Source organism: Hylaeus anthracinus, unplaced genomic scaffold (genome assembly GCF_026225885.1).
Source record: "Hylaeus anthracinus isolate JK02 unplaced genomic scaffold, UHH_iyHylAnth1.0_haploid 5, whole genome shotgun sequence".
NCBI classification, from domain to species: domain Eukaryota; kingdom Metazoa; phylum Arthropoda; class Insecta; order Hymenoptera; family Colletidae; genus Hylaeus; species Hylaeus anthracinus.
The window spans coordinates 7,774,533-7,793,018 of record NW_026535322.1 but is presented as its reverse complement, the minus strand read 5'-3'; the positions used below and the strand labels follow the sequence as shown (position 1 = coordinate 7,793,018).

General features: G+C 41.7%; 1 protein-coding gene across 3 annotated transcripts in view; it reads left to right on the top strand.

Annotated features, from left to right (window-relative positions):
* LOC128895775 (histone demethylase UTY) overlaps positions 1-18,486 on the top strand; it is a 74,439-nt gene that overhangs the window by 18,300 nt on the left and 37,653 nt on the right. Inside the window, exon 1 of one of the 3 annotated variants that reach the window (XM_054158675.1) lies at positions 1,841-2,802. The exons of the other annotated variants lie outside the window; for them this stretch is intronic. The gene's annotated coding sequence lies outside the window, so the exon portion shown is untranslated. Of the gene's footprint in view, positions 1-1,840; positions 2,803-18,486 lie in introns of those variants that run through there. 3 annotated transcript variants of the gene reach the window in all.

Sequence of the window (18,486 nt, the reverse complement as noted above, 5' to 3'; positions counted from 1 at the left end):
GAGTAAAAAAATGTCCCTCTTAATTTTTCAATCGGGGTTGCCACCTCTGCTAGGATTTATTTTTATTTACGAGGCGTCAAAGATCGTACCGATTTTGAAATTAATGGAAACAGGTCAGCCAGTATGTATGTTATTCAAATTATCGGCTTTCGTGTCGCTGTTACGAATAATCGCATAAAAGAGAAGGTAGAAAAATCCACGGAACGCCGTTGTTCTGGTAAAAGGGGCTATAAGAATTTCCAGGGTTTTTTTTTTTTTTTTTTTTTTTTTGCGTAGCTGAAATCTATCGACGCCAGTTCGTCGGGCGATCTACATTGAAACCGGCGCCGAAATTGCCCCTTTACGCAAGGTTAGAATAATAGGTTAAAATATAAAATAGAAAAGAAACGGGTATACCGCCCGAGGCGATGTATCTTCGCCGAAAACGATAATTGTTTTTTTTAACAGTCGATCTTTCGATCCGTATCCCTGATCCACCTGAACAGCGTCGATCCCTGGAGGATTTTAGTGCGAGGTTACAGTACTTTGAGACAAAATTTTATTGAAATAAAGAAAAAAATAGAAACAGTGTAAGGTTTTTTTTATAAATAGGACACACTTAAATTGTCCTCTTCCTGGACACAAACTCGATATATTTCTATTAATCTCAAGTTATAGTCAATCGCAATGATCACACTCGACACGCACGTCGATTCGCAATCGCACACCTTCGGAACGCTCTCTCTCTCTCTCTCTCTCTCTCTCTCTCTCTCTCTCTCTCTCTCCTTCTCCTCTCTCGGTGTTCCTACTTATGAGAGAGCACGAAGCTCTCCCACTACACATATTACCCAAACTTATACAGTCTCTATACAGTCGCTTACAACAGTGTATTTTCAACCGGATAAGAATCATTTCATATTGTCACAGAAAAATGTCCGAGTCCAAGTATTTAACTAAAGCTTTTATTAACAGCTAAATTAGTTATAAAACGACGGCATTAATTGCAGAGCCGTACCGAACGTGATTTTATTGTGGTATCGCGAGGAGCACGATTACTACGGCGAACAGTATTATGCCACGCTTATATCTAGGTCTTGGGCTTTGTGTGACGTTCTCTTTCGCACAGAGAGGCGAAGTGATACCAGCATGCGAGGAATGGATTAGCAGAGGCAAGCCTGGCGTCGTGGTAATTCGGCATAATTTGTTAACTGCTCTGGGAATGGCATTTCTCGTTTCGCGCAGCCGCCGATACGTTGAACCGTACGTTTTCGTTATTCCATCCGTCTCTGTTGGTCGAAGGCATCGTTCGAATAATTCACGCGATATTTAGAATCAATTTTCAGAATTTAGTTAAATTTGATTTTGTAGTCGGTAATGATTTGATTTGCGCGCTGAAAGTACGAGAGCGCGACGATACAAGCTCCTACGTTTTTTGGTCGCGACACTCGTGTGTCTAGAGTATGCCAAATACGGTACAGCAGTAACGTTCTGTGAGTCGACCCATCAACTACGATACGAATAAACCACGTGAAACCGTTGAATCTGTTCTTCCTTAACAACCACGGCCAGAAAGAATAAAAGTATCCCCACAATTTTTGCTTCTAATAGAATTTTAGTTTACGAATCCCCCTTATATTTACACGAATAGCTACACCGCCTCGTTTTACTCGTACATGATCGGAATGATCGGTAACGAGTATATTAAGTCGGGCTTTTCGTATGACGACGTGAATTTAGCGCACGTCGTACGTCGAAGAGAATCATCGCGGCGGCGATAGCCGAGGCAACGTACCAGATAAGCACGTTATCGAAACACTACAGACAGCTGTAGCCCATACCGTGGCACACGGGGTGGGTGCATCGGGCGGTGGCTTGTCGGCGAGTGTCACGGTACTGTTCTAAAACAGGGCCACTACGCATGCGCGATTCCCCTATCGCTTCGCTCTCGTCCCCGCGCGTCGCTCTGCTGTAATATTACCGTCGTTCTCCCCACCAGCCGTCTCCGAGCGTATCCCCACTCCGTCCTTTCCTAATCCCCGTGTACCCTTCGCGCCAGCCGCGTCAGTTGCGCGAGAGCCTTTAGTGGGGGAGGTGCTCTTCAGCACTCGCCGTGCGTAGCACCCTCTCCTCTCTCTCTTATTAATCACTGCCATTAGTATTAATATAAAGTAGTATATCTTCGCGGCCGCAAGCTCCGATCCGGCGTGCAAGTCGCGAATCCGAACGGTGACGAACCAATTTCGCGTAAATTCGACTCGGTGGTTATTGGCCGCACGGATCGAGCCCAGCGCGAGTGTGTCGCGGACGAAACCCGTAAGTGTTCGTTTCGCACCGTGGAAGAAGCGAGGTGAACCTTTCGGTGGACCCGCACCGTTGTGTTCCAAGTGCTCCGCTTCTCGCGGCGGAGCTCACGGTCGCGTCCCTTTCGTGTCGACGAACAGTGCAATCCACGTCTCTCCCGTGTCAGCTTCGTTTTGTGCATCGACACGTTTACTCGGCTGCCGTGTCCCGACGGCCTTGTTCCTCTATCGGCTGCTCTCCTCGGGTGCGCGTTAAAGATACACGTATCGTTAATATGTCGCGCACGACGTGACCGAGGGGCGACGTCTGGGGATTCTGTGCGCGTGATATATTCCAACGAGGAAGTCGGGGTGAACTTGTGTGCACCGTGTGTGATATTCTGGGTTCATCCAGCGTCCTCTCCCCCGTTCTCAACGAGCCTCCAGCGAGCCGTGCGCGTCAGCCTTTCGAGCGTACACGCTGCGGCGTCTTCCTGGCGCTGATTGAGGTTTAAATTCCACCGGACCTTGGGCGATTTAAATGGTAAGTGAACACCGCTAACCATATTACCGTTTTTCACGCGACTCGACGGTCGTTTCGCGATCGCCCAGCTGATGGACAAGTTTTGTGTCTTGACATTTGTCTGTGAAGAAAATGGCGTCGAGCGATGTGATTTTTGGCGGCTATCAACACGTTTCGATCGAAATTAGTTTTACGTTTAGAACGTTAGGATAAATGGATCGTAGAGAAGAATTAATTTCCCGAGAAACGCGAGATCTGCGGTTAGCGCATCGCGACATTTACGTTTTCACGGTGATAAATGAATAGGACGAGTGACATTCGGTGTCACGGTGTTAAAAGTCGTAACTTGGCGTCACGTGAAAACAGACCTTGACTGTGCGTGCGCTAGGTCTATCGGTTGGCACGCTTGCACGACTACAGTCGGCAGGAAGCGTGCTTTTCTCGTTGTTAAGGTATCCACGCACGGTCAGTGTTATCGTTCGACATCGAATATTGGCAGTAATATCGACCGTCTAGGTACTGTATCGCGAATCGACGCGACGTGATGAAAGAATTAAACAGTGTTTGATATTATCGAAACCCTGACAATGCATCGGGGCTGTTCACGTCGCTCTACAGCGTGGCATTGGAAATTATGTTTTACCAACATCAAATTAATAATACGGTAAGCGCTATATTAATGCTTCGATAATATTGATCGTTTGTGGACACCTTACCGCTGTGCGCGATACTTGGCGAGCTACATTTTTTTCCTACACTGGACAAAATGGAATTTTTATATTAGAATTCAATTCGATTAAATATTTGACTTTTTCAAAATTACGTTCGTATACATTCAATAATCGAAAGGGAAAGTATATATAAGGGTTTATTATATCTATGAAATAATAAACTAGAATTTGTTTTTCTGTGAACAAAAATAATTTGGCGTCTTATTATAGTTAGTTGCGTTATTTACATTATTTACATTGATTACATCTTACCTGTGAACAGAAAAACAACAATTAAAGTTTATTATTATTTTGTTCACCGATTTTCTCGATTTAACCAATCTATATTATTTAATCCCTTTACCTGTGCACGTATCAATTACATAACCTCTCTTTTTCCTCTAAATTGCTTTTAATTATGCCCTCTAATGAGAGTAATTCGAAGGCCACGCGGAGCGCGGTAATTTCAAATTAAAGAGAATATATTCTCTTTACATATATATTTGAGCCGTTTATTTTGAAAGTGGCTCAACTCCATTTATCTTCAAATCGAGATATTTAAGGGTTTGCGTTTCAATGAATTTAAAAATATACGTATAGGATACTAATGAGTCATACTGCTTGAGTGTATCTAAGGGTGTTAAATTTAAAGTTCCCGTTAAAATAGCGGCAATTGTTAAGTGAATTACATGCGTTTTCTTATCAAGAATGGAGTTAGGCCACTTTCAAAATTAACGGCACATTTATAGAACAGAAGAAAAATAGTTGCTTCCCATTCAGATTTGTATTAGCGTCCCCTTATTGAACACACGCATTATTATTTATTCTCCGATAATTATTAGAATAGTTGACTTCGATCAGCGATAATTATCTTACACTAGAAAATCGTACTCGCGAACTTGGGAACACGGGACCGTAGCTATACCGTTTAACGAGCAGAATGTTTGGATGGTTCGAAACCACGTTATCGGTAAAGTAAACATTGGGAGGAGGGGGAGTCACTGTGACTTCCAGTGTCACAGTTTGAACTCGGGCATCAAACACATCAACGGTCGGGTCGCAAGTGTTTACTTTCGATGTGTATAACCGCCGTAGGCTGTGCCCGATAAAGACGTCGAATGAAAATAAAATTGGAAAAGGTTAAACTCGCGTCGAAATTGGACGAAACGCGTCATCGGTTTTCCCACCGAATTTTCGCAGCCGGGGCGTGAATTTTTTGTCGAGCAGCGCGATCAATGCTTCAGGGACGCTTTCGTATACGCCCTAGACTCGTCCTTTGACCCTTAAGGGGCGAAACCACGTTGGGAGTCCGAGTACTAAGTCTTGGGATATCTTTTTGTACAGAGATGAGCCACTATAATATTTATACAATTTTGAGAATATTATATAGCTGATTTCTGTGCGAAATGAATTTAGAATGATTTTTGACCATTTTTCTTTGTGTAAAAAAAAAAAAACAATCACGAAAAACACTTAGCACTTTCCCGACTGGTAGCGTTTGGACATATATGTACTTAAATTCGATAATATTGTTTATTTTCATTACATTAGTGTTACATTATATTATATTTATATAATATTTTATAATCCACATATTAATGGAAGGATACAATGGGATCTCGTGCTGTCTCAGTAATAAATAAGAAAGTATTGTTTGCCATGGAAAAGAGACGATTAATAGGCTACCGGTCGGTAAAGTGTTAATATTATCCTTCTAATGTGGTTGTTCCTTAAACGAGCAAGCGTCGCGTGCAACGAATATAGGACTCTTTTTATACGCGAAGCTTCTATTTTTGGAAATACTTTCATCCTTCGACGATTGACCTCTTTATGCCCGCACCTGTACGCGCTGAATTTTATTTCTTCCTTCTTCGATCCGTTCGTCGATGAATTAATCGGTGGTAGGAAAATCCTTTGTGCTGAATTTATTTCATTATTTCTTTTTAAATAGCTACACTCTTGCTAGAGTATGAGATCGGTTGTTAAAAGATTAACGCACACAAGTCTAGGTCGTTGCAAATATAATTAGGTTACTTAGACATCCTTCTCGTCACCTTGACCCGCATAGATTTTCACATGGTCGCTGAATCGCTTACCGGTAGATGGTAATTCGCGTAGAACGTGACATAAAACGTTTTCGACTGTTCGTTAATTCGATATTCGCGCAAAAGGTATCTTTCTTGATCAAAAATAATATTAAACGGTCTCTCTTAACCTCTCGATGTTCGATTTAGTGACTGTTTGACCTACAGGACAGTGTTACCGACTCGAGGTAGACGTTACAAATAAATCGCCGTGTTTCTTTTCGTCGCTAGTTATTCCGATAAAACATGTCCCCGACTCTGCTCGCAGCTGTTGCCATCGCGCGTTCGCGAGGCCGCATAGTTGTCGATTATTCCCGTGACCTTGACGGGGACCTTGAATCCCGTTGAAAGTAAAGTCTCGGGCGAGCAGTAACTCAAAATCACAGTTTACTAAATCCGTGGAACGCCGTGCGTGCGCGTCATGGGAGGCTAGCGAACGTGGAAACAATAACGTAGGCATTAATCGGCTGCAGTCTGAGTAGGTCAATGCAACAAGTCGCGTAAATGCCAAGCTCGATGATGATACATAACGCGTGAAAGGTGAAGAATGCCGGTGCTCTGACTAACTGCCGCACAAATGTGAAATCGTTAACGAGGAAAAAATTGTGACGACGGTCTACTCGCACATACGCGAAATTCGTTCTTTTATTTATAAAGTTTTCGCATTTATTCTTGCAAAATGGATCGGTGAAAGATTGAGGACACGCTCACGGGTTACTCTAGTTGTAAAGCAACGCAACAGGCAGATAGATTAGTTCCCTTTTATTCGTTGCTTCTTCATAGAATATTTACAGTTATCAAAAAAATAATCCAGCACAGTGGCTTCTCCCATTACTGGATAATTCAGGGACGAGGAGGTTAACGCGCAAAGAGAAGGGAATATCTTTATATTTTTCTCTTTCGCGTTGCTTCCTTGTTTATTTTAGTTATCTTCCTTTATCTGTACCCCTTATCGCCTCTGGCCCCGATAATTTTGACGCGGAGAACAATTCAATCTGCTTGGTAACGTCATTGCGGAATGGAATGTCTACGACGAACGATACGGACACTCTTTCATCGCATTCGAATTACTCGCGTTCGCGACTACCAACGGGGAGCATTTACGATTACTACCAACACCCTTAAGGGGATATTGTCGTCTAGAAGTTTGTTTCTTTGGTCATTTTTTGGAATTAATTTTGCGAAAACTACCAAACCTACAGTACCAGGGTTATTTTATGCATAATAAAACACGTTTCAACTAACGACACAAATTTTTGTGAAATACTTCATTGAAATCTATACAAGTTATGCAGCGTGCTGTTATGCAGGTTGTGGCGTGAGACGCTCGTTCAACCAGGCGCACAGGTTACGACGGTTCTAGTCGTCTGAGACAGGAGAACAAACTTTTTTTTCAATCTGTATGAATGTAGTTGTCGTCTGAACTAGAATTAAGCGAGTACTAAATTTTTTTATCGGAATCGCAGCTGTTTGAAAATTAAGGTTTAATTTTCCCGGAAAATTGTCAAGTAAAATATGAGAGCAGGACTAAAATATCGAAGCTATCAGTATAATTCTAGTTCAGACCATAGGTGATGGTGCCCTCGAAATGTGTGTAAAACCAGAAGTCAGTCGGTCCAATAGTTTTTGAGAATAACGTGCGTCCGATTTGAAAAATGTCGTTTCGAGAAAAACGCGTTTAAAGTTTTCTATACATTTGGCAGTAATACTGGTGAACAGCCTTCAAGCCTCTGTAACTATCAGAGCTCTACGAGTTTCAAATTAATAGTTTAGAGGCACTTTCTCGAAACCCCAAATGATAAGAAAATGCAAAAAAAAAGAAATCGAATTTTTGAAGTTTTTAGACGATAATACCTCGTTAAAATTGTTTCAAGCGATCCCCAATCGGGCTACGCGTATATAAAAATTTCACAATTAATTGTCGCAGAATCGCTCCGACTTTCAGCGTTCTCTTCGTTTTTATCACGTTATCGCGTGTTCTTCGTATTGCTTTCGTTTTGTTCTCGAAAAATATGAACTGTTGCTCACGCGTACAATATTTACGTTCACGCTGCGATTACGACCGCGCAAACACTCTGCGCTCTTGTACGCCGCGTTCCTTGATTATTTTATTATTTTTCCCAAATATAAACACTGTTTTACGCGTACAGTATTTATTTACAGGGGCCGTGATTGTGATTGCGCAAACACGCCGTCCTCGTTTCGCGTGCTGCTACGTCATTACGCGTTTTATTGAGGTTATATTCCGTGACACTGGTAAATTTTCACGGAGAAATTAGTTTTGCTTACGAGGCGAGGTTGTGTTCCTAAAGTGGGGTCTCTTTCAACGGGACTGGGCTCATATTATAAGGGTCTACGAGGGTAAATAAATTGTAGCATATCAGACAAATTGGGTTAGCTGTGCTTACGTAAAATAACCCCTCAAATTTCGAAGGACGAGAATTTATACAGTGGGTGTAGAAAGTATTCGTACACCGATCAATTTCTAAAAAAAATGTAATGTAATGTAATGTAAAATTGTAATTTATTAACTTAATTTTTTTATAAACAATGACATTCTACATCTTCTCGGAAATCTCTAGAATAGAGTACAAAAAAAAAAATAACTATTTATGTAAGTTGCGAAATTAACAAGAAAAAAGCAATTAATCGATAGAAATATTGAAGCAATAAGTATTCGTACAACTGTTTAATTTTTAAAACTTCATTAAAAAAAAAAAGAAATTTACATTAATTTGCAAGTACATAATACTTCCTTCGAGGAATTTCCTTTTGATTTTATAATTATCGCAACTCTTCTGAGCGTTAAATTAACTAAATTATTAATTATTCGAAATGGGATCCTCTTCAATTTCTCTATTAGAGCAATTATGAAAAGTACTTTCCTGGAAATTTGATGTTTTCTAATTCGTACGGAGCAATAAACTAACGTGTTTAGAATCATATAAATACTTATTGCTTCTATACTTTTACCCACTTTTCGCATTTTTTTTTGTTAATTTCACAAATTACATGAACTAGTGAATGTTGTTTGGACTATATCTATCTTAGAGACTTCCGAGAATATGTAAAATATCATGGATCATAAAAAAAGAAGAAACAACAATTTCACACAAAAGTTTTTTGGGAAATTGATCGGTGTACGAATACGTTCTACACCCACTGTAAGTCTTAAAGTAGATCATAGCTAAAGGAACTAAAAATTAATTAAAATAGTGTTCAACGCTGTCCCAAGTTCTGGCCATTCTTTCGTGGAAAATTAATGTTAGGTTGGTCCCAAAAGATTCTTTCCTTTTATTAATAATTAATACATACGCGATATTTTATGTTTTACGTTACATTACAAAAATTGCGTACGATTCATTTCGCTCCATTACTGTTACAGCGTCAATGTCAAGGAAATTAGATTGTCTACTTATATAAACACTGGCACAGAAAATAATTAAATCCAACTCACGAAAGAAACTTTTAGAAAAAATCTAATATTTTAAGATTCGTGCATCCTTGTATCAGAATTTCAGCGATATTCGCCGGATAGTCGAGGCGCAGACGCCCTCTGTTGCTAGGCAAATAAATAACGGAAAGCGTGTACGTGTCATTACGAGAACAGTTTATGGAGGCAGTACTTTCTGTATTTTATTTCGAAATAGTTCCCGAGCGACAACGGTACGCGGAGTGGAAGGGGTGGTCGCCTCTCTCGAGTCATCCGTTTTGTCCTCGCCGTGTTGATACACGTATATCGTGTACATTTGTCCTTGCATAAGGCTCTTCTGTGTTTACGTTGGCCACGTATGGAACGTCCCCAGTGTTTAGCGAAAGAGGTGTCGAGTTTCAAAGCAGAGCAACTCGCCACCACGCGCACACAACCAATGAGAAATGTAACGAACTCGAGAGCGGGCTTCCTATCGTCGTAAACCAGATGGATGAAAAATGCTTTAAGTAATGAGACACGGGAAATGGGAATGCTTTCACGGGATCCGGTGCGCGTGCGCTAGACGTAGGCAAAATTTGATTCGAACAACGGGAATTTTTAGATAATATCGGGTTGTTCGGAAATAATTTTGTTTAAAAATCATGTCGATTTTTCGTAGGTGGTATACGTAGGTCTGAATATGTATATCGAAGTGATTGAAAACAAATAACATGTATACAGTGTGTTTCGTTTATCTAGCAAAGTAGATATCTCGTGACGCACTGAAGTTACGAACAAAATTTATTTACAAAAATTGTTTGTTTTGTAGGGTATAATCGTATGATGTAATTTTTTTTCGGGTTTGGAATAGTAGGGAGGGGGGATTTCGAAGTCAAAATCAGTTTTTTAAATGGAACTATATATATTTTTTTGTTCATGGCCTGATAGCTTTGTTTCGAAACGAATTCAACGGTGTGTATCGCATTATTTAATTTGCTGTTTCCAAACGTTAGAAATTATATTATAAATTTGTAACGTTTCGAGTAGGTAACGGTAGGAGAGCTTTTAATCGAATACTCGGAGACCATAACAGTTGGATCGATTTTGTATTATTCTTGGAGAGGTTAAGGCTCCTATATCGCCGCGTCGGTGTAGGGACATTCAGTCTTATTTTTATCTTGTACGGTCAAAAATTCTGAACAATGAGAGGGGAGAGAAAGAGTAGGCGAGACAGCGTAGAATTTAAATTCTTGATCTCACGGTCACTGACCATGGCATTCAGGCAATGCCACAGTGTTGTTGAACGAGTTGAAGATCAGTGGCCCCTGCCTGACGGCCAGTTCGAAGAAAGATCCGACGATCAATGACTCACTTACGCTTATCAGAAAGAAAAAAAAAAAAACAGCTCGAGTATTTAATTAGTACCTGCTATTTAATCACTCCATATCTGATTTAACAGTAATAATTACGATTCTGAGACGCGGAAATCAATTGTCTGCCTTTACATTCAATTACTTGTAACTAGATCGCGGATCTTTATGTAAAATAAAATCTTGGCGAACGTGCCTACAAAAATTGAACCTAAATAGGAATTCATTTTATTCTGCAAATATTATCAGCATGAACTTTTCGCGCGTTCAAATTTCCTATTATATAAATGCATAAAGATCCACAGTCCACTTATAACTCTAGTACAAGTATCAAGTTTGTGAATTTACGTCTAACATGTATGCCTTAGTTCATACATGATTCCATAATAACGAAGATCGAGAGCTCGAAAGCTTGCTACTCGAACCAAACAAATTGATAACTAAATTAAACTAGAATCACAAACGACTGTATGTAAAGGCAGAGAATTAATTTCTACGTCTATATAATCGCCACGATTAAGATTACCGAGTATACAAACGTTAAAATAATTAACTAAAACGCAGCACAATATCTATACCAATATTTTGTAAATACGGAATGTACAGCACTTGTCTCTGTGTCTCTGAAAATGTCGGTTAGGTCGTTCCGAGCAACTTTGTTGGAGAGTATCTACGCACACGAGATGCGCGAACAGATACATAAAAACGCGGCTTACGGAATAGGAATCGATTCGGTCGTTTTGCAACGCAAACACCTCGGCGACATCCCATGGGAGTAATTTGCACGCGAAACTAGTTTTCTCTGCATATATCGGAATATACGCGGTGGACGGTGGCGCGTAGAGACGGCCAAGGAGAGACCAGAGGATGTGTGTTCGTACGCACAGTTAGGCACAAGTACGCGTCTCTGTCGGAGAGGAGCCCAGCCTGATGTGATACAGGTACTAGAGACCGTAGGTCGTTGAACCCAGGTTCCTCTTGTGTACACTCCGCCACTGTCTTCCGCCCGTTTTCGTTTCAGTTTCTTATAGTAGGGAAGCTCCGTGGAATCTAAATGCGGGACTGCGCGGCAAGAAGTCGAATAGCCCCGTGAAGTGGAAATAAATTACTCGGTCGATTAATTATTTTACCGGACCGCTGGAAGATTTACTCGTAATTCACGGACTGGTAATTCGCTCGTCCAATATAGCGATTCGATACGACTAGACCGATTTTATGCATTTATGGCAACCGATGAGACACGGTTTCATTGAAATCTCAGTTTTTTTTCTTGGTCCGAATTTGTCCAAATATTTGCATAGGCATCTGCAGGCTGGATGTAACCCAACTTTGAAGTTGCAATGAATTTAAATCACTTTAACACGTTGACTGCCACACCGATTCGCATGGAAATGTCTACAGGACTAAAATTTCGTCTCGAGACAATTAGAAATGATAGAATCTAACACTTATCGTATTACGTATTTTTGAGTTCTCATCGAAATTTATGAATTCTATCCAGACTTGTTTTCATCGATACTTAGTCCTTCGAATTATTTGTTAAAATTCTTCAGTGAAAAACTCCGTCACCCATGCGTGAGTGACGTGGCGTTCAACGTGTTAATAGGAAGATGAAATAGTGGGCAATTTGTATCCAAAAATAGAAATATTTAATTAATATAAACTTAGAAAGCGCGGGTTATATGATACGCCCGAGATGTTTGTGCATGTATGGGAAAGGATGAGACACGGTTTCATTGAAATCTCAGGTCTTGGTCTGAATTTGTCCAAATATTTGCATAGGCATCTGCAGGCTGGATGTAACCAACTTTGAAGTTGCAATGAATTTAAATCACTTTAATAGGAAGATGAAATAGTGGGCAATTTTTATCCAAAAATAGAAATATATATTAATATAAACTTAGAAAGAGCGCGGGTTATATGATATCCCCGAGTTTATTTTCCTCTGTTTATTTTCCTCTGTTTATTTCGCCTTAAAATCGATGGTCGGTTACTAAAATTCAATTTCTCCTTTATTTTTCTCTTGTCTTTTTCTCTTCGCAACACGATTGTTCTAGCGTCGGCCCTTTCGATATTCCAGCACGATTTCGATGCAGCCAGTCGAATCGAACGCGACACCCGTTAGATGTAAAGTCTAGAGACACGTAAATTACTCGTATGTTCCCTCCTAATCAAATGTTCATAAGTACACGTATGGGTTTGAGACTTAACGATTTCCGGCATGTTCGTGGAATCCTGTTTGAAGTTAGTCACCAACTACAGTTAGTTTCCTGGGCTGCCATCCTGCTTGATCAAGGCAGCGCGCACCTTGTTGGCTGGGATGCGCCTCCTTTTTTACTCGCACGTACCCTCGCCTCTACCTATCGTCTAGGCACAGTCTATGCTCTCGACGAAGTAACTAAAAGAGGGAAAGGACGTCGCGAATGAAAGAACCTATTCTCTATGCGCCAGAAATTATTCACGGTAATAAGCTTAAGCAACGCCGAACTGTAGCTGACCTCATACTACTTTTAAAAATAGTCAACAGTAAAATTGTATGTCCCAGAATACTGGAACATTTGAAATTCAATACTCCAAGCGGACAACTTCGAAACAGTGATATTTTTTACTTAGATCCATATAGTACCTCGATTGCAAAACAAAATTGTGTCACAAGAATATGCGCGATGGCTAACAGCCTTAATATGTCTGTCGATCTCTTTCATGGCTCACCCTTAGCTTTTAAAAGGTCAGTAGTTGCAATTTTGCAGAGGCGCAATCAAGGTTTAACACGTTACATCATAGTGATACCGTATTCGTCTTCATCTTTGTTTTGTTTTTTTCTTGCGGTCGTGTTATCACATTGTATTCGATATCAAGGGCAGGTTTTCCCGTAAATAAAGTATCATTATTATTATAACTATTCACCGCTAATAGCTTCGTTTTACCGTAGAATTTCTCGCGCGTTGCACAATTCGGCCTTAGATCGTACCGATTGTTTTTATCTCGTTAACTCCATTGCTTCCAGAAATAATAACGAAAGTTGAGATAGTCGAAAGCTGAAATACATATTTCGTTTTCTAAAGGAAGTTCCATGAAATTTCGCAGTTCGTATCTCTGCCGGTTATTTACACCCCGTGGCCAAACTTCTGCGGTCGATAGTCTATTTTTACCACGTGACAGACTGCGCGCGTCAAATGCCACAATAACCGTCCCGCTTCTCGATTAGGTACGCAGATGGACATCCGACGGTGGTGGTCGTTCGTGAACCGCCAACCACGAACGGCACAGGCTCTTCTCTCCCTCTGTCCCTGCGTTTCTACCCCCTGAATCACCCGCAAAGTTCGCCAGAAATTACCCAAATCGAGTAACGTGTTCGCAGAGAAATTCGTCCGATATTCAGAAAACTCGAGACTCGGTTCGAAACAGAACGAGATAACCGTTTAATAAAATTCACGAAGACCATCCTAACGTCTCATAATGACTTCAAAAAACATCTTACGAAAAAAATGATTGGCGAATGAAACTCCTATTGGAAAGCTCATGCCTCATCAAAAATTCTCTCTGTTCGAAGTGACGTGTATGAAACCTCCTCGGCAATGGAACTTACATAACAGGCGCAACCAAACAATATCAACCCGTTTAAGAATTGGACACACAAGATTGACCCCATGGCCGTCTGATCACAAGAGATCCTCCAAAGAAATGCAACCTCTGTGACACAAACTTATCAGTTCAGCGTATGATTGAAGTCTGTCCAAAGTTTAATATTGCAAGGGATAAAAACAACATACCACGTGATATTAAAAAAAAAGCTCTAAATGATAAAGAACATTTAACGGATATAATTTCGTTTATCAACGATTTACACCTTAGGGACCTTATTTAAAGAACGAATCACTCGGTAGTCTCTAACGACCTGTGGAGTTGATGCGACTAAAAATAAACGTAATAAAAAAAAAAAAAAAAAATTCTCGAAGAGGTTCGAATACGCGGAACATTTTCCATGAAATTTTACCGAGACCCGTTTCCTCCTAGTGGGAAGTTCGCTAGCTTATGGTCGGCGAACGCCACAGTTTCGTGACCGTGCGCGCGTGCGTTGCATGTCAGGGGCTCGCAGGAGAGAACGGTCCTCTTTCTGGGCACCGAAAACTGGTTCCGTATGCTTTTCTGCACCACATCGGGGGCCTACGAGCTGCCGGGTCTCTATCTGTCCCGCAGCAGCGAGCATAGTGGCCCGGGGACGACGAATTGGCTCCGACGCTCGGTCGTCGATTCCTTGGCTCAGAGGGCGCGTCGTTAGGAACGGTTTAGGAGTGAGTTTTCGTGTTGGGGCGGCGCTCTCTCTCTCTCTCTCTCTCTCTCTCTTCTCTCTCTCTCTCTCTTCTCTCTCCCCCTTCCTCTCTCGTCCTTCCCCTTTCTCTTCGCCTCTCTGCCTCTCTGCTCGCCTCATTCCAAGCTCTCCTCTCGCTCACTAGTCGGAGGCCCGCGAGAGTGACCCTGAAAGTTCAACAGCCCTCCCTCGAATGGCGCCCCTAACCGCTTCCCCCCCCCCCTCCTCCTCTCCTCCTCCCTCCACCCTCGTACCTCTTCCCGTGTCCCTTCCCTTTGTGTTGTGCACTGAAACCTAACTTCGCTTAGGCGACCGCGGTCGTCGCGCTGCAGCCACCGACACGCCGTTTCTCTCCCGATGCATCGAACCCCGAGAACTCGCTTTTCTTTACGTCGATTTTCGGTTACTCCTACGCATCGTAAGTTCAAATAAACCGGGGATAGTTTGACATCATTAACCAGTCACAGAAGATCGACGACCTTCCGTGCATAGCAATCCGTTACAGATAAGATTTTCTTTCTTACGAAAATCATTCGTTGTAATTCTCTTCCCCCAACGGGGCATTCTTTCTTCAACTTTATTCTTCAACTTAATTTATTCCAGCGTACTCCAAGTATTTCCAAAGTCCCGGATTTTCTATTTATAGTAGTCTTGTTTCTCTTTGTCTCCCTAAACCGAGTTAGACAAAACGGACAAATCATTCTTTCGCGGTAGAACGCGATACAATGCAACTTCGGAAATGTAAATTACACAGCCGAAGGACTCGAGCCCGGATGGGTTGCATAACTCCAGTTTAAAGGCTTGAACCTTGACCATAAGACCAGGCCTTCGTGCAACGGTTGACGTGTATACATACCCGGCACTGCGGTGTATTTTAATTTTTTTTTTTTTTCTATCCGTCGCGTTTGCAATGTTCTCTTTCTCTGCGCGTAATTACACCTGCTGGTCATTTCCAGGTTGCAGGCACCAATTTTGCGCATAGTTGTCGCACACGTAATGTCCGTCTTTGCATTCCGCCGCGAGTTTCATTGTCGTTGCGATTACTATCTCGGGAATTATACGCAGAAGGAGAATTTTAAGAGTTCGCAGTTGGGGAAAGAATAAATTAATATTATTACTATTACCATGCTATGAAAATTGATTCTTCCTCCGGTAGAAAATTTTCTTGTTCGTATACCAAGACATAAGGTACGCCTTCTTGTTAAGTACACGATATTAGAAATTTATTAGAATTATACACAGAAGGAGGATTTTAAGAGTCCGCAGTTGGGGGAAGAATAAATTAATATTATTTCTATTACCATGCTATGAAAATTGATTCTTCCTCCGGTAGAAAATTTTCTTGTTCGTATACCAAGACATAAAGTACATTTTCTTGTTAAGCACACAATATTCGAAATTTATTTCAAACATCACCTCCCGTAGTGGAGTTTATCTAGGAAACGATTTCTCTCAGTGTTCTCTCAGTGTTCTCTCAGTGTACTGCAACGTTCTGGTGGATTTTAGCTACGAGTAAACGTATTACAGTTTCCGACGAGAAAGCCTACTTTTTATCCGTTTTACTGTTCCTGCGCTAGAGGATGCCCTTCGAGCCAAGGACGAGTGAATGGTAATGGCTTCCTAGCATCGAATAGGGTAATCTTTGGAGAGGTTGCGGGTAACGTTTGCAACGATCGCAACCGAGCGCACAGCACGCTATGCGTGTGCCCGAGGTTACGCTTTCGTGTAGCTTGTTCGCAACGGAACAAGTATCGCGCCGCGAACAAGACGTTGGTCAATTAAGTAGGTGGTCCAGGCCTGTCAAATTAACAAGTTAATAGTACGTTTAGCCGAAGCTGTTATAAATTTGTCAAGTTGAGAGACAAACTTCTGTTCGTTTGCACACGCCTTGTTATTCTAAATGAACGGTCGGACTACAGCTTCCGGGAACTTGGATTAATCAGGTTCCAGCTTGGGGCATTTGTCGCAACATTGAGCACGAATTCATCCGTCATACGGTCGCTCCGACTGCGATTCCTGCTCTTTCCTTCTCTCGAGGAAACTTCATTTCCGTGTAACGAATGAAACGAAAAAAAATTCTACTCAATTTTAATGTTCTTATAAAATAATCTCGCGAGAGACGAATTACTTCTATTCCTTGGAAGGAAACGAGAATTCGGGTTAATGCTTAGGATGGCAGTTTTCCTCGTTGCGTGAGTTTGCTACGAAAAGAAAGTAGCTTGGAAGCGAGAGCCACGAGTACGATTCCTTTGCGTTGCGAAATAACCATTGAGCGAGGTCAAGGTGGCAGCTGTTGCCCCGCTGCCATTTTTACGTCCGCTTCGAATTGTTTTCGTGTACGACAAAGATGCGCACGCTATTGCAGGAAGTCGAACGTGCCGCAGGAAACCTGTGTCTGCTGTCGACGTTAAATCGGACTCGTCCGTGATCGTGGGAAACGCTGGTGAGGTGTAGCGAGAATAAAAGGATCAACCACCTGGAGAAAACTGGAGTAATTCGCGTCTAAGGGCCGGAGGCTTGAAGCTTTCCGCTTCTCTGACAAAGAAATACTATGTTACTGGTGTTCGGACTGTGTTTGAAATTTGATCTACTTAAAGAAAGCTAATAATAACTTTTCTCGTCGGGATACTCCTTCGAGTATCACATTGTCCAATATCACAATTTTTGCGAAAAACTGAAAAAAGTGCAAGAATTTCAGGGTTTCTCGGCTGTAACTCGGCTGGCTCGCGTTTCCGAGGGTTGCAAATCTGGATTTATACTATCCGGGTGGTCCGTGACAACATATCGAAAAAGTTTACAGTATTTTATGCAATGTTTGACAGTCTCAATTATTATATTCCTTTTTGCGATGAATTTAGTAGATTTGAATTTAACGCAATTGCCATGTTTGTTAAGATAAGTTGTTTTGGGTCTGTCAATTGTTGCTACTGAACGCACGCTAATTCTCTGTTACCATTTTCGAAGGATCCAGAGAGTAGTCGTGGAAATTTTCTTGTATTGCACGCGTCCAAATTCGTCGGAAAGGGAGTCTTGCAAGGTGTCGATAAAAAAAGTTACATCGTGTAGATCGAGTTGTCGGGATACCTTAATCATAGTGATCCGCTTGTCGTTCTCATCTCCCACATTTCAGTGGGGCGCGTTTACACGAGTGCGCGTTTCATCCCTTTTTATACTTTGTGCGGAATAATAAGTAGCGGAGTCCATCCGTTCCCCTCATTCTCTGTAATCTTCTTTTCGCGCCCGTATATTTCCAACGTTTATCAATAACCCACCTTGAGATCGCAGGTGTGATCAATTTTATCGTTTCCTTTTCGAATGCTTCAAGTTGCGTTCTGCCATGTTGGCCAAGTAAAACTTTCTTCTCTCGAAGAAATTTGTTTTTGTTCATATACCAAGGCGTAAACTACACCTTCTTGTTAAACTTGTTGACAAAGGAAAATTGTGGACAAACGTGGTACAAATCGTGGACAAACGAATGCAATTTGATTTTTATCAAAATTTGCATTTGATGGTGTTAACTTCACGAAGTTTCGGACTGCAACTAAAGGGAAACCTTTACTTTTTTTTTGTTGCATCCTCGAACGCGTTTCCTGTTTCGCTCTAGGCTTCTGTCGTCAGCTGACGATCATCGGCGTCGCGTTGCCTCGCGCTGATACGTACGGTACGTTCGCGGCTTGAAGGCCTCGTCCTTCATACGCGCCTCCGTGTGCAACCAATACACGCTGCCAAACGGTAGCGGCAATGCCTGCGATAGGTGCGCGAGGGGGTAGAGGGGGTGTGTGGTGTGCGCGACGATGGTCGCGGAGGCGTTTGGTAG